Genomic DNA, 21,770 nt, shown 5'->3' on the forward strand with positions numbered 1-21,770 from the left:
ATACCTTTTCATGAGGACTTTGTTCCTTTAAACAACTTGTTCGGTTCTGGTTGGCACCAGGGTAGTTTGCAGCTGCAATGACCTATATCAGAAATGTGAGCATTGACAGTTCCCCACAGCTGGTGATCTTAAGCTGCTTGCTCACTTGCACCTTCTAGTGGTTTGGTGGTGGTGCAGTATTAGCAGGGGCCCTGGGGAGCAGGCTGCAGTCTTGCTCAGCTAACGTGTATGACACATACAGTACATGACTCGAAAAGGGAGCAAACACAGACAACTTTTTAAAGGAAGCAAAAAAAATTCTGGAACTTAGGCGATTTTGAGACTAGGAACCAAAAATCACTCAGTGTGAGAAAACAAGCAAAGTCCGAAGCAAAGCAAAGACTGAAGCCCTAAAAAAACATTCTGGATCCTAGAAGATAATTGAGAAAAGTAACTAAACTAAAAAGGATCTTAGTTAGCATCCAATGACACTGTTGCTTGTTGATGCATTCTGAATAGCGCAGTGATGTTACTGTAACTCAGCTGTACAACTGGCTGACAGCCAGGGAGGCCGATAAAATCCCTTTCAGTAAGTGTGGAGTTCTAGCCAGAGGCTGTGCTGTAGCTAGGGAGTGGCGTCAGCAGACTGGAGGATATGCAGGGTGTATTAGAGCTCAGCTCTCTCACCATTCAGAAGTACCTCATTGTTAATCGGCTCTGGGAGCACAGCAAAAACTGTGGATATACTTTAAAGAGTTGGGTAAGTTGCAGTAACTTTTCCTAGTGGACATTTAACCACCGTTGTAGAGGGAGAAAAAAAATCTTGGCACATGAAGTGCTTGTAGAGGAGCTGAGAAGTGCAGTCTCAGCAGTAATGGAGAAGCTTTTGCAGACGATTCTTTACTATCTAGGGAGTTGGTGCAGAGGCAGAGGGGGAGCTTTGCTTGATGTCTGTGCTTACAAGCAGTGATTACTCTGAGAGAGAGTGAGAGAGACATGTCCCACAACAGCGGATATTTTGAATGACTTTCTGTTTGGAGATACAGTATGTTGACAGCTTTTGGCATGAAACACTTTTCTGCCCTAGCAAAGCCGTAACCTGACTTCGAACAGTGCTATGTTTATTCACAAGCTGTTAGAGTCAGCTGCAAAACTTTTGTGTGTCACTTGACGGGCAGAGGTTGGGGCCCAGACACAATTGCCCAAAACCAGTAGCAGGTTTCACTTTGTATGGAGACAGTCACCTAGAAACTGGAGAGCAGGCAACTCCTGAGTATTTTAAAGGGATGTTTGGAGGTAAAACACTTCAAATGGCTTATGTGAATTAGAAGATTTGAATCACTTTCCAGATGCCCAGAATCTCTGTTCAATTATTTCTGGTTCAAAAACTTTAGTTGAGTCCCTACTGAGACTAATCGCCAGCCGTGGCTCCATGCTAGCACACTTACCTCTGAGTCATGAAAGGTATGGGTTTAAGCCCCACTCTGGAGATTTAAGCACAAAATCTAGGCTGACACTCCCTCAACACTGAGTGCTGCACTATTGGAGGTGTTGTCTTTCATAGGAGATGTTAAAGCAAGGCCCTGTCTGCCTTCTCAGGTGGATGTAAAAGATCCCATGGCACTATTTGATAAAAGAAAGGACTTCTCCTGGCCAATAATTATCCCTCAATAGCCACCATCAAAAACAGATTGGCTGGTCATTATCACATTGTTATTTGTGGGATCTTGCTGTGTGCAAATTGGCTGTCACGTTTGCTCACAAACACAGAGTGACTACTTTTCAAAAGTACTTCATTGGCTGTAAAGGACTTTGGGACATCCTGTGGAGGTGATAGGTGCTATATAAATGCAAGCTTATTCTTTATTAATTAGTGACATTCACTTTTTAATGTACCTTGCTCAACTCTACCGAAACATAGTTCTTATTTATTCATCACTTCTCAACGTCAACCCGTGGGTCAATCGGTGATTTCATTACTCTATGTTTAACTGTAAAAGTAAACCGAAAAACTTGCATTTATACAGTGATATTCACGACTTCGGGATGTCCCAAAGCGCTTCACAGCCAATTAAGTACTCTTGAAGTGTAGTCACTGTTGTAATGCAGAGAAGCGCAGCAGCTAACAATAACAACAACCATAACTTGCATTTATATATTTTTTTATTCGTTCACGGGATGTGGGCATCGCTGGTGAGGCCAGCATTTATTTCCCATCCCTAATTGCCCTCGAGAAGGTGGTGGTGAGCCGCCTTCTTGAACCGCTGCAGTCCGTGTGGTGACGGTTCTCCCACAGTGCTGTTAGGAAGGGAGTTCCAGGATTTTGACCCAGCGACAATGAAGGAACGGCGATATATTTCCAAGTCATGATGGTGTGTGACTTGGAGGGGAACGTGCAGGTGGTGTTCCTATGTGCCTGCTGCTCTTGTCCTTCTAGATGGTAGAGGTCGCGGGTTTGGGAGGTGCTGTCGAAGAAGCCTTGGCGAGTTGCTGCAGTGCATCCTGTGGATGGTACATACTGCAGCCACAGTGCGCCGGTGGTGAAGGTAGTGAATGTTTAGGGTGGTGGATGGGGTGCCAATCAAGCGGGCTGCTTTATCTTGGATGGTGTCGAGCTTCTTGAGTGTTGTTGGAGCTGCACTCATCCAGGCAAGTGGAGAGTATTCCATCACACTCCTGACTTGTGCCTTGTAGATGGTGGAAAGGCTTTGGGGAGTCAGGAGTTGAGTCACTCACCGCAGAATACCCAGCCTCTGACCTGCTGTCGTAGCCACAGTATTTATATGGCTGGTCCAGTTAAATTTCTGGTCAATGGTGACCCCCAGGATGTTGATGGTGGGGGATTCGGCGATGGTAATGCCGTTGAATGTCAAGGGGAGGTGGTTAGACTCTCTCTTGCTGGAGATGGTCATTGCCTGGCACTTATCTGGCACGGATGTTACTTGCCACTTATGAGCCCAAGCCTGGATGTTGTCCAGGTCTTGCTGCATGCGGGCTCGGACTGCTTCATTATATAGCGCCTTTAACGTGGTAAAACTTCCCTAGGCGCTTCATAGGAGCGTTATCAAACAAAATTTGACACCAAGCTACATAAGGAGATATTAGGACAAGTGACCAAAAGCTTGGTCAAAGAGGTAGATTTTAAGGAGCGACTTAAAGGAGGAGAGAGAGGTAGAGAGGTTGAGGAAGGGAATTCCAAAGCTTAGGACCTGAAGGCACGGCCGCCAATGGCGGAGCGATGAAAATCGGGGATGTGCAAAAGGCCAGAAAAGGAGGAGTGCAGAGATGGCGGTGGATTGTAGGGCTGGAGGAGGTTACAAAGACAGGGAGAGGCGAGGCCATGGACGGATTTGAAAATGAGGATGAGACTTTTAAAATTGAGGTGTTGCCGGACTGGGAGCCAATGTAGGTTAGCAAGCACAGTGAATTTGCGCACAGCAAGGTCCCACAAACAGCAATGAGATTAATGACAAGATAATCTGTTTTAGTGATGCTGGTTGAGGGTTAAACGTTGGCCAGGACACGGAGGAGAACTCCCCTGCTCTTCTTCAAAATAGTGCCATGGGATCTTTTCTGTTCACCTGAGAGGGCAAATGTGGCCTCGGTTTAATGTCTCATCCAAAAGACAGCACCTCCGATGGTGCAACACTCCCATGGCCTTCTGACTCAGAAGCGAGAGTGCTATCACTGAGCCAAGGTGGATAATTAGTCTCAGTCGGGAAGTTTTTGAAGCAGAACATAGGAACATAGGAACAGCAGCAGGCCATTCAGCCCTTTGGGTCTGTTCCACCATTCAGTTAAATCATGGCTGATCTTTATCTCAACTCCATTTACCAACCTTGGCTCCATATCCCTTAATACCCTTACCTAACAAAAATCTTTTGTTCTCAGTCTTGAAAGCTCCAATTGCCCAATTGGGGGAGAAAATTCCAAATTTCCACTACCCTTTGTGTGATAAAGTGCTTCTTGGTTTCCTTCCTAAATGGCCTAGTTCTAATTTCAAGATTATGACCCCGTGTTCCTGATTCCCCCAACCGAGGAAATTGTTTCTCCGTATCTGCCCTATCGAATCCTTTTAACATTTTAAACACCCCGATTAGATCACCCTAAATTCAAGAGAATACAAGCCAAGTTTAAGCTCTGGTATCATTCAGAAATAATTAAACAGAGATTCTGTACATCAGCGAGAGTGGTACCACTGAGCTAAGGTTGTCAATGTAACACGTTTCTGTCAAGTATGATTTGCACAATGAAGGAATCATACTGCAGACACTACAACTTCTACAGTAATTACTTGTCAAGGTTAAGTCACATGCCAAGTTTTTGATTCTGACCTTTTTTTAAACTTGAATGATAACATTGACATTTGGGATAATTCTAAGGTCTTGTCTGCTGAAGATGGTATAATTTGGAAGCTTTGTTTTAAATGTTTCTGGTAGTGCAAAGAAGAATTTGCTGAAATAATACATACGTTTTGTGGATAGTAAATTACAGAGCAGAGTATTGAAGCACTGCTGTACTTAAACAACAGGTTATTATGGATTCTCTCTTTGTATTTAATCTATTACTAGCAGATCTCCAGCAGCATTGCTCAGAGGATACCCTCTTGCATAGCAGTAGGGTTGTTACTAACAAAGTGTGACAGGGAAAGTGTGACAGGAAGTAAGTGTGACGCTTCCAGGAAGTGATCACCAAGCGCAAGACTTTTAATATATTATAGATATAGGCATATTTTTGCCTGTTTCACAGCTAATTTTCTTCCTTTTAGCCTCCTCCCCTCCCTATAGTCCCCTCCCTCCCCAAGCCACATTGCATTTTCTGGGAAATGACTTGGTTCCAGGACTGTGCCAATATCCCTAGTGCAAGCAGCACTAAGATGTGCAAGAGTTTCTCTCCCTTTTTGCAGAGAAGCATTCTATACTATTGTATGGAGAACTATAATCGCCACCCAGTCATACTTCTGCATGACTTAAAGAGGAGGTGAGAAGATATTTCTTTACACAGAGGGCAGTTCGCTTGTGGAATTATCCGCCACAAACTGTTGTTGATATGGGGTCTTTTAAAAGGGAAATATTTGCTTGAATAAGAGTGATATTAAATGGTATTGTGAGCAAGCAGGAGAATGGGATTAAACTAAGTGGACCATCCACTCACCTGCCATTGTTGCTTCTCCCCCTCCTGTTGCCCACCAAGCCAAACCCCCCCCCTCCTCCTCAGGCTCCAGCCCTGAACCCATGTCTTTCTCTAATTTCTTGTCTATCTCTCCTCATGCCCTCTACAAGCTCATCTTTTCCATAAGACCCACCTTCTACTTCCTTGACCCCATCCCCACTAAACTGCTGACCACCCAATTTCCCTTCGAGGCTAAACGGTTCCCTCCCTTCAGGTACTGTTCCCTTCCCTTTTAAAACCGCCAACATCACTCCCCCTCCTCAAAAGAAAACACCCTCAAATCTTCTACCCTTGCAAACTACCGCCCCATCTCCAAACTCCCTTTCCTCTCCAAAGTTCCTGAACCTCTCAAATCCATGCTCATCTTTCTCACAACTCCACATTTGAAGCTCTCCAATCGGGTTTCCACCCTGCCACTAAAACAGCGTTAATCAAAGTCACAAATGACGTCCTCTGTGACTGTGACCAAGGTATGTTTTCCTTCATTGTACTCCTAAACCTCTTTGCAGCCTTTAACACAGTGACCGCACCATCCTGCTCCAACACCACTCCTCCGTTGTCCAGCTCAATGGGACCACCCTAACCTGGTCCCACTCTTACCTATCCCATTGTATATCTTCCCACCCCCACACCATTACCTCTGGAGTCCCCCAAGGATCTATCCTCGGCTTCCTTCCCTTCCTCATCTAAATGCTGCCCCCTCAGTGACATCATCCGCAAACATGTTGTCAGGTTCCACATGTACATTGACAAGTCCCAGCTCCACCTCCACATCATCTCTCGACCCCACCACTGCTGCTGTGTTGTCAGATTGCTTGTCTGATATCCAGTCTTGGATGAGCTGCAATTTCCTCCAGTTAAACATTGGGAAGACCAAAGCCAATGTCTTCAGCCCCCGTCTCCAACTCCATACCCTTGTCATTGATTCCGTCCCTCTCCCTGGCCATTGTCTCAGGCTGAACCAGACTTTTCCCTACCTTGGTGTCTTATTTGATCCTCAGCTGAGCTTCCGACCCCATATCCTCGCCATCACAAAGTGTGCCTATTTTCACCTCCATAACGTCGCCAGTCTCCACCCCTGCTTCAGCTCATCCATGCTTTTGTTACCTCCAGACTTGACTATTCCAATGATCCTCTGGCTGGTCTCACATCTTCCACCCTCCGTAAACTTCAGCTCATCCAAAACTCTACTGCCTGTATCCAATCCCTCACAAGCCCCATCACCCATCACACATGTCCTTGCTGACGTACATTGATTCCCGGTCCCCCAATGCCGCAAATTTAAAATTCTCATCATCATGTTTAAATTCCTTCATGGTCTCACCCCTCCCTATCTCTGTAACCTCCTCCAGCTCTACGAGCCCCCACAGAACTCTCCATTACACGTACTCTGGCCTCATGTGCACCCCCTTCCTTTGCCCCACCATTGGCGACCGTGCCTTCAGTCACCTGGGCCTCACATTCTGGAATTCTCTCCCTAAACTCCTGCACCTCTCCACTTCCCTCTCCTCCTTTAAGACGCTCCTTAAAAACCCATCTCTTTGACCAAGCTTTTGGTCACTCTTCCTATTATCTCCTTCTTTGGCTGGGTGTCCATTTTTGCCTGATTACGCTCCTGTGAAGTGCCTTGGGATGTCTTCCTACATTAAAGGTGCTATATCAATGGAGGTTGGTGTTGTTGTTTATGTGGGGAAAAAAGCGTGATTTAATGGGCTTGTTTCTGGGCTGGAACATTCTGTGATTCCATATATTTCAGTTTATATTAACGAATGAGAGACATCTTTACACATTGGATTTGCACACTGTAGCTTTTCTACTGAATAACCTTTTCCACATAACTGATGTTGGGATAGAACAAATAGGTTTCTTTGTGATGCTTCTAACTTGGACGTTGTGTTTGTCTTACACAAGCACTGTGTCTTTTCCGACACAATCTTCAAAGGTTTGGTCCTGATTAGGGTTGCCAACTCTGGTTGGACATATTCCTGGAGATTTCATCACATGACCTCTTGTCTCCAAGCACCCCGCCCCTCACACTCCTGCCATTGGTTGCCGAACATATACTTGCGGGGCACCGCCTTCCCACACTGAAAGCGAATAGACACTTCAGTACCCATTTGGATGATTCTTGACTATCAGTCAAACAGTCTTTTTTCCCTATGTCCAATATTTTTATAACTAGTAAACAAAAGTGCTCGGAGCAATTTTTTTAAAAAGCACAATTTTTTTTAATGCCCCATTGATTTTTCTCCCAGGTGTTGCTCGCAGCAGTGTCCTGGAGATTAATCTTTAATTCCTGGAGACTCCAGGGCAATCCTGAACGATTGGCAATCCTAGTCCTGATAGATCAAGAGCACTTGACCCTCACCCAGAAAAGTCACAAGGCCGCAGCACAAAACACTCCGGATGCATTTGCCTCTGTTGGGGCTGATTCTCGGTCAGCCCGGCAGATGGTGATCGATGAAGTGTTGAAGCCTTGGGCCTTGAAAATGACGCCTGCCTGACCCTGCCCAGACTGCCCCGGTTGGAGGACGATGGACGGTAGCTCATGGCCATTGGAGAGAAATAAGAGAACCATCTTAACTTCAGCTCAAAAAGGAATCTTAGTCTATCTTGAAAACCGACCTTATTTATCACATTTCATAGTTAGCTGGCAGATAACTACAGTGTCACAGTCAGCATCAAAGTTGCAACACTGAGTCCATTCTAACGAAAGAAAGAAAGAACTTGCAATTAGATGCGGCCTTATCATGTCCTCAGGATGACCCAAAGCGCTTCACAGCCAGTGAAGTACTTTTGAATTACGGCCACTGTTGTAATGTAGCGAGCATAGCAGCCAAGGTCCCACAAACAGTAGATGAGATAAGTGATCAGTTTTAGTGATGTTGGTTGAGGGATAAATCTAGGCCTGGATACTGGGGAGAACTTCTCTGCTCTTCTTCAAACAGTGAGATGGGATCTTTTACATCCACCTGAGAGGGTGGACAGGTGTAACATCTCATCTGAAAGACGGTACCTCCGACAGTGCAGCACTCCTTAAGTACTGCACTAGAGTATCAGACTAGATTATGTGCTCAAGTCTTTGGAGTGGGACTTGAACCCACAACCTTCTGACTGAGAGATGAGAATGTGACCAACTGTGCCAAACTGACACCTGGCATTAAATGGTAACATTAAGCAAAATGTGGCTGATGTTCCAGTGGAGGGGGGGTTGGTGAGGGGTGGATGGAAAATGACAAAATTGCCCAATGTGAGTGGAGGGGGGCACAGCTGGAATTTGGAGTGGAACCCTGATGCATCAGATTTTCACCCCATTTAACTTCCACTCCCATCAAATTCCAGTATGGAAAGGGAGTGAGCAAGTCTCCTGCTCGCTCCTTCCCATCATGTAGGACGGGGGGGGGGAAGTGTCTGGGATAGTTCCCGGCCTACACTAGGAATTCCTCTACTTATGCCCCCATTAGGCCTAGCAGAACTCTCACCAGCTGAGAGATGGTATGGGTTCCATTCAGGGCCTAGTAAGCAAGACAAAGGTATTTGATTCCAGATTGCCTTTGTTAATAGGGATTTTGGCTCCCTTAGGATCAGAAGGTTTAAAACAAAAAGCTGCTTTAACCCTCGTCCCTTCCCAGGCCTCAGGGTCCCCATAACGGAGGAGCTGTGTGCTGCTCTGGCATCTGCCAGTGGAATGGGGCAGGCGTCTCTGAACTGTTCTGGAGCCTGATTTAGTTAATGACTCGAGATGTGGTCTGCGCCGATTGCTGTTGGCACCTGAGAATCCCACTCCACCACACTTCTGCTGTCAGACTCGGGACTCTGGATGTTAACAGCCAGTCACTTTTTCTGACCTATAATATTTAATTTCTTACGTCGCACCAAATCCCGTTCACCCATCGCCTTTGTGTTCACTGACCTACGTTGGCTCCCGGTCCATCAACATCTCGATTTAAAAATTCTCACCCTTGTGTTCAAATTCCCCCATGGCCTCGCCCCTCCCTATCTCTGTAACCTCCTCCAGCCCTACAACCCTCCGACAACTCTGCGCTCCTCCAATTCTGGCCTGTTGTGCGTCCCCCACTTCCTTCGACCCACTATTGGCGGCCTTGCCTTCAGTTGTCTGGGCCCTAAGCTCCAATTCTCCACCCCGCTTTCCTACTTTAAGACCCTCCTCAAAACCTACCTCTTTGACCAAAACCTACCTCTTTGACAGATATCTGTCCTAATATCTCCTTATATGTCTCGGAACCAAATCTTGTCTGATAACGCTCCTGTGAAGCATCTTGGGACGTTTTCCTACGTTAAAGGCGCTATATAACTGCAAATTGTTGTTATTATTTCAAATGCTGACATTACATTTACTTTACAGAGCACAGAAAGTAGCATTAATGTAAATTCTGCAGTTCCAAGCATTACTTTTAAAACAATTCCAGCACATCTCCCAGGACATTGTATTTTATAACAGTAGGGTTGCAACCGACAAAGTATGACTGGGAAAGTGTGACAGGAAGTAAGTGTGACAAAGGAGGTGTGCAAGCTATGTGCAAGACTTTTAATATATTGTAGAACAATAGCTTTTCTTTAACTTTTTGTTTCTATCAGCCTTTGCTTAGTTGTAGCACTCTTGCTTCTGAGTTAGAATGTAGTGGGTTCAAGCTCCAGAGACTTGAGCACATAATCTAGGCTGACACTTCAGTGCAGTACTGAGGGAGTGCTGCACTGTTGGAGGTGCTGTCTTAAAGATGAATCGTTAAATCAAGGCCCCATCTGCCCTCTCAGGTGGATGTAAAAGATTACATGGCACTATATCAAAGAAGAGCAGGGAAGTTTTCCCTGGTGTCCTGGCCAATATTTATCTCTCAACCAACATCGCTAAAACAAATGATCTGTTCATGTATCTCATTGCTGTTTGTGGAATCTTGCTGTGTGCAAATCAGCTGCCGTGTTTCACTACATCACAACAGTGACTACACTTCAGAAGTACTTAATTGGCTGAAAAGCGCTTTGGGACGTCCTGAGGTTGTGAAAGGCGCTATATAAATGCAAGTTCTTCTTTCTTTCTTTCTCTCGCTCTCTCTTTCCCCTCGCCCCTTCCCTTCCTCCTCCCTCCCTTTCATTTCTCCTATTTTTATTTAGTATCTGCTACTGTTAGTGAGGAGGGTGATGGTTTTTTTAGGTACAATGGAATGATGCCATTGCAGTATTGTTGTTGAGCTGCAGGCTCTTGCTGGTGTACAGAGCGGGATTGGAGCCCTTTAAATAAAGATTTTCCTGCAGTAAGGTCCCCCGGCTGACATTTAAGGATAGAAACTGAACTTGCGCAACGCGTCTAGAAACACCAACATTTATTTAGATGCTTGGCATCTGTTTTCAGAATGGGAAATCAGTCCAGCCGACACACACACAGGGGAGCTGGTTTGAGAGCAGGCTTCTTTCTTAGTGCATTTTTGACAACCATCCAGAGGCAGTTTCTCTCTCCCCTCAGCTAATGAAAGTCGCTGGGTTGAGGGCTGCCTGGGTTGAAAGCAGATCTATTGTTCCAAGTTTTAGCAAGTTCCAAAAAAAAACCCTTAGATTGTATTCAATTGTGAGGTAAAAGAATTGACAGGTCTTCACGTAGCCCACAGATGTAAGAGTCAAGTATGTCGTAGCTAATCAGCAGAATCCCCTGTAGGGATCAGAGGCTGGGATCCTTAGCAAGTTCTTACATAACTGTTTAGGAATTTGCAGTTTGAGTCCGTAGACTCAGCTATGAAAAAAAATGCTCCTGACCTGGGAACCTCTTCGATGCTGTTCAGACAGATTACATTCAGAGTTCTCCTACCATTTGTGGTAACTCGATACCAAAAGAAAAAAAAATCTTGAAATGTAGTTTCTTACTAGAATCATGAAAGAAAGACAAGCAACACTTGCATTTATACAGCGTCTTTCATGACCTTAGGATATTCCAAAGTGCTTTACAGCCAATGAAGTATTTTTTTGAAGTGTAATCACTGTTGTAGTGTAGGAAACGCCAATTTGCGCACAGCAAGATCCCACAAACAGCAATGTGAGAATGACCAGAACATCTGTTTTAGGTGTTGGTTGAAAGATAAATATTGGCCAGGACACTGGGGAGAACTCTCCTGCTCTTCTTCCAATAGTGCCATGGGATCTTTTACATCCACCTGAGAAGGCAGGCAGCGCCTCGGTTTAATGTCTCATCCAAAAGATGGCACCTCCAATAGTGCAGAACTCCCTGAGTACAGCACTGGGAGTGTCAGCCTAGATTATGTGTTCAAATCTCTGGAGTAGGACTTGAACCTACAACCTTCTGATGCAGAGGCAAGAGTGCTACCAACTGAGCCAAGGCTGGCAATAAAACAAAGTGATTGTGACCTATTTTTGGGGGCTGATACAAATGGTTTATTTGGACCAGCTTGGAGATGCCTTGAGTGAGTCGGTGGGCTGTAAATACAGTATCTGTCATGTCTGCCGTTATAGCTGATGGGGATTCAAAAATAAAGTTTCAAAGATGTGAGCAAGGGTAAGCAGCCGTTTGATTTAGTGAGCTGATTGGGAGCTCGGAGTTGCCTGTATTTATTATGGCACAGGAACAAGCATCAGGCACTGCTTCCTAGCCTCACAGATGCTACACGCCTTCTTGGTCTGTTGCAATGGCCATGCAGGAAATCAATTGCAGCTGAATGGGCACGGTTTCCACTCGGAGCATAAACAGATCCCCCTGCTTCACAGCAAAGCTATGCTCTTGGCCTTCAAACCGTTACCTTGCAAGTGTGCGTTCTTCATAACGAGCAAATAGTTGACTGATCCTCACTGGACATCGACTCCCATCTTTTGCTTGTGAAGGGAATTTTTACTCCGTTTTGAAACGTCACAAATTCATCTGTTGCTCATCTTTGGTGGGTCAGAGAGTCGCACTGAATTCCCATAAGAGCAGTTGTGCCAGTTGATGCAAATCCAGGATATTTACTGATCATATCCAAGTTGGTAAGTAGCTTGGCACATCCTGCAGGAAGCGCCAACTCCCTAATCCATCTTCTGGCCATCTGACTTGTGACTGATACCACAAAGGTTTGTAATACACACTCCCCAATGCCATTTGGAAAGGATTGTGCGGGGCAGCTACAAGGATTTGGTAAATCAACAACACTCGCATTTATATAGTGCCTTTAACCCAGTAAAATGTCCCAAGATGCTTCACAGGAGCATAATCAGACAAAAATTGACCCCAAGCCAAAGAAGAAGGCAATAGGTGACCAAAAGCTCAGTCAAAGAGGTAAGTTATGAGGAAGGTCTTAAAGGATGAGAGGCGGAGAGATTTAGGGAGGGAATGTCAGAGCTTAGGGACTAGATGGCTGAAGGCACAGCCACCAATTGAGGGGCGAAGGGAGTAGGGAATGGACAAGAGGTCAGAGTTCTTGGACGGTTGTAGCGCTGGAGAAGCTTTACAGAGATAGGGAGGGGTGAGGCCATGGTGGGATTAAATCAGCAGGATTCTGTGACCTCTTCCATTGATTATTATATATTAGATGCAGGCTATTTCTGCTAAAATCAAGTTTAATTGTGCTTTAAGTCTCTGGAACAGGACTTGAACCCACAACTTTCTGGTATCAGAAGCTAGAGTGCTACCAACTGAGCCACAGCTGATACCCCCACCATACTGGCCTTATTCCCAGAGAGTTAAATAATATTCTGAATAAGACAACACTGCTCCCTAGACCTGCTGGATTAACTAACATGTTTGATGTACAGTAAGACTGGAAGATATTGAGGGTGCAGTAGTTATGGGTAATGGTCGATGGAATGCTATGACTGGCACTGATACCGTTCCCTAATCTCCATGTGCAGTAAAATATTTCCCTTTTTCTCCCATGTGCTTCATCTCGCTCTTTTTTAGCACTTAGTTGCTTTGTAGTTTCCAAATCTGGGCTGCACTGCACAAATGACCATGGAATGCTATCCCCTCGTTCTTTGATTGCAACTATGATTGCCAGTTCCTTCTCTGGAATCAGCTCATTGTGCTTCCTGGTTCATGTCTTTTCATGTGTTCTCATTTGCCTTTCCCCCCCCACCCCCCACAGCAACAACAACAATCTGCATTTATATAGCACCTTTAATGTAGTAAAACGTCCCAAGGCACTTCACAGGAGCGTTATCAAACAAAATTTGACACCAAGCCACGTAAGGAGATTTTAGGACAGATGAACAAAAGCTTGGTCAGAGATGTAGATCTTAAGGAGCATCTTAAAGGAGGAGAGAGAGGTAGGGAGGCAGAGAGGTCTAAGGAGTGGATTCCAATACTTAGGGCTTATGCAGCTGAAGGCACGGCCGCCAATGGTGAAGTGATGAAAATCGGGGATGCTCAAGAGACCAGAATTGGAGAAGCGCAGAGATCTCGGAGGATTGTAGGGCTGGAGGAGGTTACAGACATGGAGGGATTTGAAAACAAGGATGAAAATTTTTATATCGAGGCGTTGCCGGACCGGGATCCAATTTAGGTCATGTGTGCGATTTGATTTGAATTTGCCTGTGGTTTCTAACTAGATCAGGCTGATAGACTCAAATGAGGGGGATGAATGGGGGGGGAAGTGATTTGCAACCAATTTAATGGCATTCCAATGCCCTAGGATAGGGGAAATCGATACCACAAACCACCAGTACACTGACCCTGAAATTCTGCCGGGATCCTACCAGTCTCCTGCCGTAACTCAGGAGACCGTCAGAACATCCCACGGAATTCCAGGCCCACTGCGACTCACCGTGAAGTGCCATAACAGAATTTAGTTCAGTGTTCACTGGAGATGTAACACAATTGCACTGAAAGTGAATGACCTTCAAAGGACTCCCGTCCCAGATGCAGAATCTGGAGCAGTCCTTTCCACAAGGGAGCGCGCGTCAGCTGACGGAACGCCAAGCACCTGAATTCCACATCTCGTAGCAGCCGGTCGGGGTTGACTTAATAACGGGCAAGGAGGCTCCCTCCGGCTGTGCCTCCGATTACAGGAATGTGTTTAGCTAACGCTCCCCCTGTCATTGTTTAGACACGCACCTCATCTGCTATGTACGGCTCGCATGGAGGTATTGTTCTTCGTAAGTTAATAGCTGAGAGTACAATGGTTGCAAAAATAATAGGCAACAATTACATTCGAGTAAATGCTCGATGAATTCACCCTGACTGAAGCAAAGTCCAATTTACAGGCAGTTTGTTAACTGACGTAACTGAGGAAATGGTGCTCGAGTTAATCAGTGAACATTCCCGCTACAAGCTACCGAATGATAGATTCGCTGTCAGCAGGGTCTGGGGTGAAACTTCAGGAGAAAATTAAGTGGAACCAGAAGGATCTGAAAATAAAAACCAGAGAGAACATTTTTAGCTGATGTTCTTAAAGTAGGTCTTTTCACAGCTGAAGGTTTCACAGGCATTCAAACAGTTTAATAAGCAACAGAGCTAAAAGTGACAGACTTAACGGGGTAATTTTGACCCCCAGGAACAGGTGGGTTGGGGGCGAGTGGGAGGTTAAAAAAATAGCTTTTTGGAGCGGGACTGCATCCCGACTCCAACGTGCCCACTTGCGGGTTTGACCCAGGCGCGTTTGGATGTGTGCGCACAACAGACACCAGGCAATCCCGTCCCCACTTAAAACTGGTGGGTCGATACTTAAAGGGGCAATGTACCTCATTGAAATAGTTGAGGTACTTAATTTGTTGTGTATTACAAAACTAAAATGAATTTAACCGTACCTGTTCGGGTTTCCCATCGCTTCCGATTCACGTCAAATGAAAGCAGGTGGGAAGGGCTGGATCCATGAGGTGAGTGCCTTTATTGCACTGCTTCTGGGCCTGGAGGAGCAGGAGCGCTTCTTCCAGGCTCACCTGGCATGACAGGACCCCACGATCGGCTGACACCCCCCCCCCGCCATCCGATGTTGGACCCCCCCCCGAGGCTGGACCCCCCATTCCGATGCTGGACTCCCCCCCAATGTCGTCCACGTCCCCTCACCTACCCCAACCCCTCCGATTTGTTCCAGGGCCAATGATCTCTCCCTCCTGCCCCCCTCTCAGATTTGCAGCTCCTTTCAATCCCAACAGGCAGCCAGCCTGTCAATCTTGCAACCTGGCGCGTGGGAAACCCGGAAGCACAAATACTCACCTTCAATCGAGTTGCGAATTGCAGGTTCCTGGCTCCAAATTAAAATCATGCCCAACATGTTTTCTTTTACCAAGGTTTGAATCTAATTGCAGTTGAGATTTAAAATTCTCATCCTTGTGTTCAAATCCCTCCATGGCTTCGCCCCTTCCTATCACTGTAACCTCCTCCAGCCCTATAAGCCTCCGAGAACTCTGGGTTCCTCCAATTCTGGCCTCTTGCACATCCCCCACTCCCTTCACCCCACCATTGGCGGCTGTGCCTTCAGCTGCTGAGGCCCTAAGCTCTGGAATTCACTACCTGAACCTCTCCGCCTCTCTACCTCTCTCTCCTCCTGAAAATCCATGTCTTTGATATCCTGTCCTAATGTCTCCTTCTTTGTCTCGGCGTCCATTTTTGTCTGACGACGCCCGTGTGAAGCACCTTAGGGCACTTTGCGACGTTAAAGGCGCTATATAAATGGAGATTGTGTTCAACTCCATCCAGTGCTCAATATCCACCAGCCACCACCAAAAGGTAAGATTAATTTTGAAAATAATATTTTTAAAATGTTGGAGCCGGAAGGAGCAGGACTCCATAGTATCCTGAATTTCCCCCCACCCTGGGACTCACGTTCTCTCGATTACGAGTCCACCACACTACCATACCCAGATTGTACATATTGCAAGTTCTGTGCTGCCCTCCAAACTCCACAAACCCTAAGCCTACCAAGTTCTCCCTCCTTTGTAGCTGGACAATAACGTTCTCACATGGGGTCAGTGGTTTATGGTCTGTGGACCACCACCTGTTCCATTCTGCACCCTCTGATTATACACCTTGAAACATCAAAGCAGTAAGGATTGATAGGTGGGGATTTGGCTCATGGAAACTGTTTCTTGCAAAATTCTCTTCACTGTTAAGGTGTCAGCCTTGGCTCAGTGGTAGCACTCGTGCCTACTGAGTCAGCTAGGTCATGGGTTCAAGCCCCACTCCAGAGACTTGCGTACATAATCTAGGCTGATACTTCCAGTGCAGCACTGAGGGAGTGCTGCACTGTCAGGGATGCCGTCTTTTGGAAGAGAATTTAAACCGAGGCCCTGTTTGCCCTCAGGAGGAAATAAAAAATCCCACGGCACTATTTCAAAGAAGAGCAGAGGAGTTCTCCCTGGTGTCCTGGTAAATATTTATCCTTCGACCAACATCAGTAAAACAAATTATCTGGTCCTTATCTCATTGCTGTTTGTGGGACCTTGCTGTGCGCAAATTGGCTGCCACGTTTCCCTATGTTACAACAGTGACCACACTTCATTGGCTGTAAATCGCTTTGGGACGTCTTGAAGTCGTGAAAGGTGCTGTATAAATTCAAGTCTTTCTTTCTCACCTGATTGTCCGTCCGTTAGAGAACCTGCCTGATTTTCATTTCCATTGATCCGCTCCATCAGTTTCACCATCCAAGAGATGAATCATATCCCTTGCCCCAGGGAGTGAGTTCTTTCTATGCGTATGTGCCTCGCCCTTTAGAAACATAGTAGCAGGAGTAGACCATCTAGCCCCTCTAGCCTGTTCTAACATTCAATTAGATCATGTTGATCTGTATCTTAACTCCATTTACCCACCTTGGTTCTGTAACCTTTAATACCCTTATCAATGTCAGTTTTGAAATTTTCAATTGACCAGCATCCACAGCTTTTGGGGGAGAGAGTTCCAGATTTCCACTACATCACCCCTAAACGGCCGAGCTCTAATTTTGAGATTATGCCCCCTTGTTCTGGACTCCCCCACCAGAAGACATAGTTTCTGTTTATCTACTCTATCATATCCTTTAATCATCTTAAACACCTCAATTATATCCCCCTCAATCTTCTATAAAGGCAATACAAGCCTCATTGCAAAGTGCATGGCGTGATCACATGGCACTTTTGCAGTTGACTCTACTTTTATATGGTCCAACTTATCTCCCAGCCTCCCCGCCACTTCGATTTTCCTGGCTGCCGACTGCCCACCACTGATACATCCACCCACTTTCTTTACTAATGACCCTGTCAGATTCCACATGTACGCTGACGACACCCAGCTCTACCTCACCATCACCTCTCTCGACCCCTCCACTGTCTCTCATTTGTCACACTGCTTGTGAGCAAAAGTTTCCTCCAACTAAATATTGGGGAGACTACAAACTCCTTTCCCTAGCCACCGACTCCATCCCTCTCCATAGCCACTGTCTGAAGCTGAATCAGATCGTTCGCAACCTTGGCATCCTATTTGACCCTGAGGTGAGCTCCAATCACATATCTGCTCCATCATCGTGACCACCTACTTCCACCTCCATAACATCGCCCATCTCTGCCCCGCCTCAGCTCATCTGCTGCTGAAACCCTCATCCATGCCTTTGTTACCTCTAGACTCAACTATTCCAATGCTCTCTCTTGGCTGCCCTCCCATCTTCCATCTTCCGTAAACTTGAACTCATCCGAAACTCTGCTGCCTGTATCCTAACTTGCACCAAGTCCCATTCTCCCATCACCCCTGTGCTCGCTGACCTACATTGACTACCGGTCTGGGAACCCCTCGATTTAAAAATTCTCATCCTTGCTTTCAAATTCCTCCATTGCCTCGCCCCTCCCTATCTCTGTAACCTCCTCCAGTCCTACAACCCTCCAACATCTCTGCGCTCCTCCAATTCTTGCCTCTTGCGCATCCCCGATTTTAATCACTCCAACATTGGCGGCCGTGCCTTTAGCAACTCGGCCCGAGGCTCTGGAATTCCCCCCCTAAACATCTCCGCCTCTCTACCTCTTGCTCCTCCTTTAGGACGGTCCTTAAAACCTACTTCTTGGACCAAGCTTTTGGTTACCTGTCCTAATACCTACTTATATGGCTCATGTCAAATTTTGTTTGATAACGCTCCTGTGAAGTGCCTTGGGACGTTTTATTACATTAAGGGTGCTACATAAATGCAAGTTTTGTTGTTGTTGTCCCTGCAACATGGATGCGGGCGATGCTGGCAAGGCAGCATTTATTGCTCGTCCCTAGTTGCCCTGAGAGCATTAAGAGTCAAACATGTAGTGTGGGACTGGAGTCATATGTCGACCAGACTGGGTAGGAATGGCATAGCGCATTCCCAGTTGGGTTTTGATGACAATCATAGTTATTGTATTGGGTGCCAGCCCTTTGGGCTCAAAAAATCCTCTCCGGACCAATGCTGGCAGCTGTTATGACTTGTAATTCTCACTCTAAGTTACCTCTCGATCACTTTGCGGGTGTAAAAGGCAGGAAACTGGAGCGGCCCGGGTCCTTATTATAATATATGTAAATAAGCCTGCTCAGAACTCAGTGGATGGATCTTGGGGTGAGCCAAAAAGTGCAGGACAGAGGGGGGAATTCGGGGTATCGATTTTGGAAAACTGCCATAAATGGCTTCTGCCCCATTTTGCTGCCAAAAAAAATGATTGTAGATTGAAGATGCCATGGAATTTCTAGGCCGTTGTCCTGAACCTGCACCTTCAGAACTCCAGTTTATATTTGCTGTCACGAGTGCTTGATTCTCTAACCTGGTAAAAGTCCCCCTTAATGTCTTGGAAGTATGTGAGATACTTGTAGATAACACTGCATCTGTTGTTTCACAGTTGGTTTCCTGTTGGTAAGAGGAACACTGAACTCAAGTGTCTTTTGGACAGAGAGTAATCAATTCTTCTGCTTGCCAACTGCCATTTCCTGAAGCAAATTTTTTTTTTCTCAGGGATGGAAGCTTGCTGGGGAAACAAAAGGTTTCGTCAAGGCTGGCTGGGAAGCTTGCAATTTTGAATAATTAACAATCTCTGACCAAATGGTTGAAAAGTTCATTATGAGTCAAGGTTGAGAGTGCTCAAGCTGGTCTGGTCGCTGGGTGTATGTGTAAATTTCCTTCCGATTGGAATCAAGTGCAGCTGGCCTCCCTTTCTCAACAATTGGCTTCCCTTTTAACTCAATGCGGATCTTTAACAATTGAAGTAAAAAAGCAGACCTTGTCAGTAAGGCAGGTAACCATGAATAAAACAGTTCCTCCCCTCCTCTCCAATTTTTTTTCCTTTCTCCCCTCCAGCCCGCCTCTCTCAAGGTGCTGAGTCTTGCCGGGCTGCAGTTGCATGGTTGCTGGTTTCCCTCCAGTACCCTATCCAAATGGTGATTTTCCCCTTTGCTGTGCCTGGGGAACACTCAGGGGCAAAAGGGGATCAAAGCTACTTTCCATCAGGACTTCACTCACGCTATGCTAGAATCATAGAATCATACAGCGCAGAAGGAGGCCATTTGGCCCATCGTGCCTGTGCTGGCTGTTTGAAAGAGCTATCCAATTGGTCCCACTCACCCTGCTCTTTCCCCATAGCCCTGCAAATTTTTCCTTTTCAAGTATTTATCCAATTTCATATTAAAAGTTACCATTGAATCTGCTTCCACCACCCTTTCAGGCAGTGCATTCCAAATCATAACAACTCGCTGCGTAAAAAAAATTCTTCTCATCTCCCCTCTGGTTCTTTTGCAAATTACCTTAAATCTGTGTCCTCAGGTTACCGACCCTCCTGCCAGTCAAAACAGTTTCTCCCTATCTGTCCCATCAAGACCCCTCTCCCGAAGAGCCCCAAATGGGGGTAACTGGGCCTGCAGTGGGTGCAGGCTCAACGTTAGTCTTGAAATAAGGTGGGGACGGGTCATTGCTGGCCTTCCCACTTAACTTTCTGTCGCATCCGCCCAAGGGGACCAAATGCAGGAGTGCCCCCAATAAGCTGGCAGGACCCTCGCCAGAGGAGAGGGTTCGAGGGGAAAACCGGGAGTAACCCGACGATGGAGACAGGCTGCAACTAGGATGCACTTCTTCCTTCCACGACTCAATCTTCGGGTCTCAACGCCTTCTGCTCTCCAGCAGCAGCCAGAAGTTCCCACTGCTGACAGCCAGGAGTGCAGTTGCAGGTCTTGGCAGTGTCGCAACCCCACCTCACCCCTTTCAGTTCCAGTGCGTGGCCCTGCCAGGAAGCAGGCCAGCATGGGGGGAGGGGAAAGGCCTGGGGCGGGAAAGTCACCTGAGACCAACACTTTGGGTAAACAGCACCTCTCTGGCACCCGATGAGGTGAAGGATGAGGAAAATCAGCCTTCCAGTGTCTGCAGGCTATGAGTAGGATATAACGCTCGAGGGAGTGGTGTCCAAAATTGCAGACAATACTAAAATTGGAGGCGCACTAAATAATTCTGAGGACCAAAGGGAGCTGCAAGGGGATATTGATGAGATGATGGGAGGGGCAGAAAAGTGGAAGATGGAGTTCAATTTCAGTAAATGTGAGGTGATACATTTTGGTAAAAAAAGTAAAAGTAATAATTATACTTTGAATGGGGGAAGGTTGGATGATGGAGAAGAGCAGAGGGATTTGGGATTAAGGTTCACAAGACATTAATGGAATAGGAACATAGAAATACTGGGTTTTATGGCAAGGGGAATAGAACATAAAAGTCGAGATATAATAGTGAATCTATATAAAATCTTAATAAAACCATAGTTGAAGTACGTTATGCACTTTTGTGTTCCAGACTATAGGAAGGATGTTGAGGCAATAGAGAAGGTGCAGCACAGATTCACATTGGGTGCTTCCAAATATGAAGGAGAAACTGGAAAAATTGGAGCTGTTTTCATTAGAACTGAGGAGATTACTGGGTGATTAGATAGAGGTGTTTAAAATTTTGAAAGGATGGGACAGAGTAGATAGAAACAGCCTGATTCCAGTGATTGAGGGATCTAGGAAGAAGGGACACAGATATAAGATTAAATTTAGGACTGAAAGCAGGAGAAACTGTTTTACACAGAGGGTTGTGAGGCTGTGGAATTCACTACCGGAGTTAGTGATTGAAGCAAAGACCAGGTCAACATTTAAGAATAGTTTAGATGGGTGGATGAAGGAAAAGGGGAAATAAAGGGATATGGGAACAGGGCGGGTACATGACATTAGGATACTGCTCATTTGGAGGATAAACACCAGCGCGGACTGGTTGGGCCAAACGGCCTGTTTCCGCGTTGTAATTTCTATGTAATTCTGTGTATCTTTCAGTACGCAGTTTACTGCAATCAGAGTAGTTATTTGCCCCAGATCGTGTAACCTCTGGAAAGGCACATGAAATAAGTCAACAGTTTATTGATCAAAGGAATGAAGGTTCACTTACAACATTTGCTGTGAAACCTTTAACAAGGAAATGGTGGTTTAAAAACTGAAATTTTAACAGCATGTATAAGGTCATTTGCATAACCCTGTAATTTTCACTGATACTACCTCACTCGCTACGTGCTTACTAACATGCCCGGACTGTGGTTCTTTTGCATATATTTAAAACTATTCATATCCTCCAAGTCTATATATGCTGTGCCTTTTACAGTAATATTCATGTTCGTGCTGTTCTTGAAGTCATGTAACCTCTTCCCGACATAGAATCTACAGCACAGAAACAGGCCATTCGGCCCAATGGGTCTATGCT

The 21,770-nt window shown here is 45.9% G+C and overlaps 1 protein-coding gene across 1 annotated transcript in view; it reads left to right on the forward strand.

Annotated features, from left to right (window-relative positions):
• Window positions 1-630: 630 nt before the first annotated feature.
• The window catches only part of LOC137324719 (pleckstrin homology domain-containing family G member 1), a 185,836-nt gene continuing 164,696 nt past the window's right edge, over window positions 631-21,770 (forward strand). The window contains exon 1 of the mRNA XM_067989351.1: window positions 631-739. The gene's annotated coding sequence lies outside the window, so the exon portion shown is untranslated. The remainder of the gene's footprint in view (window positions 740-21,770) is intronic.

The sequence above is a fragment of the Heptranchias perlo genome, chromosome 8 (assembly GCF_035084215.1).
Source record: "Heptranchias perlo isolate sHepPer1 chromosome 8, sHepPer1.hap1, whole genome shotgun sequence".
NCBI lineage: Eukaryota > Metazoa > Chordata > Chondrichthyes > Hexanchiformes > Hexanchidae > Heptranchias > Heptranchias perlo.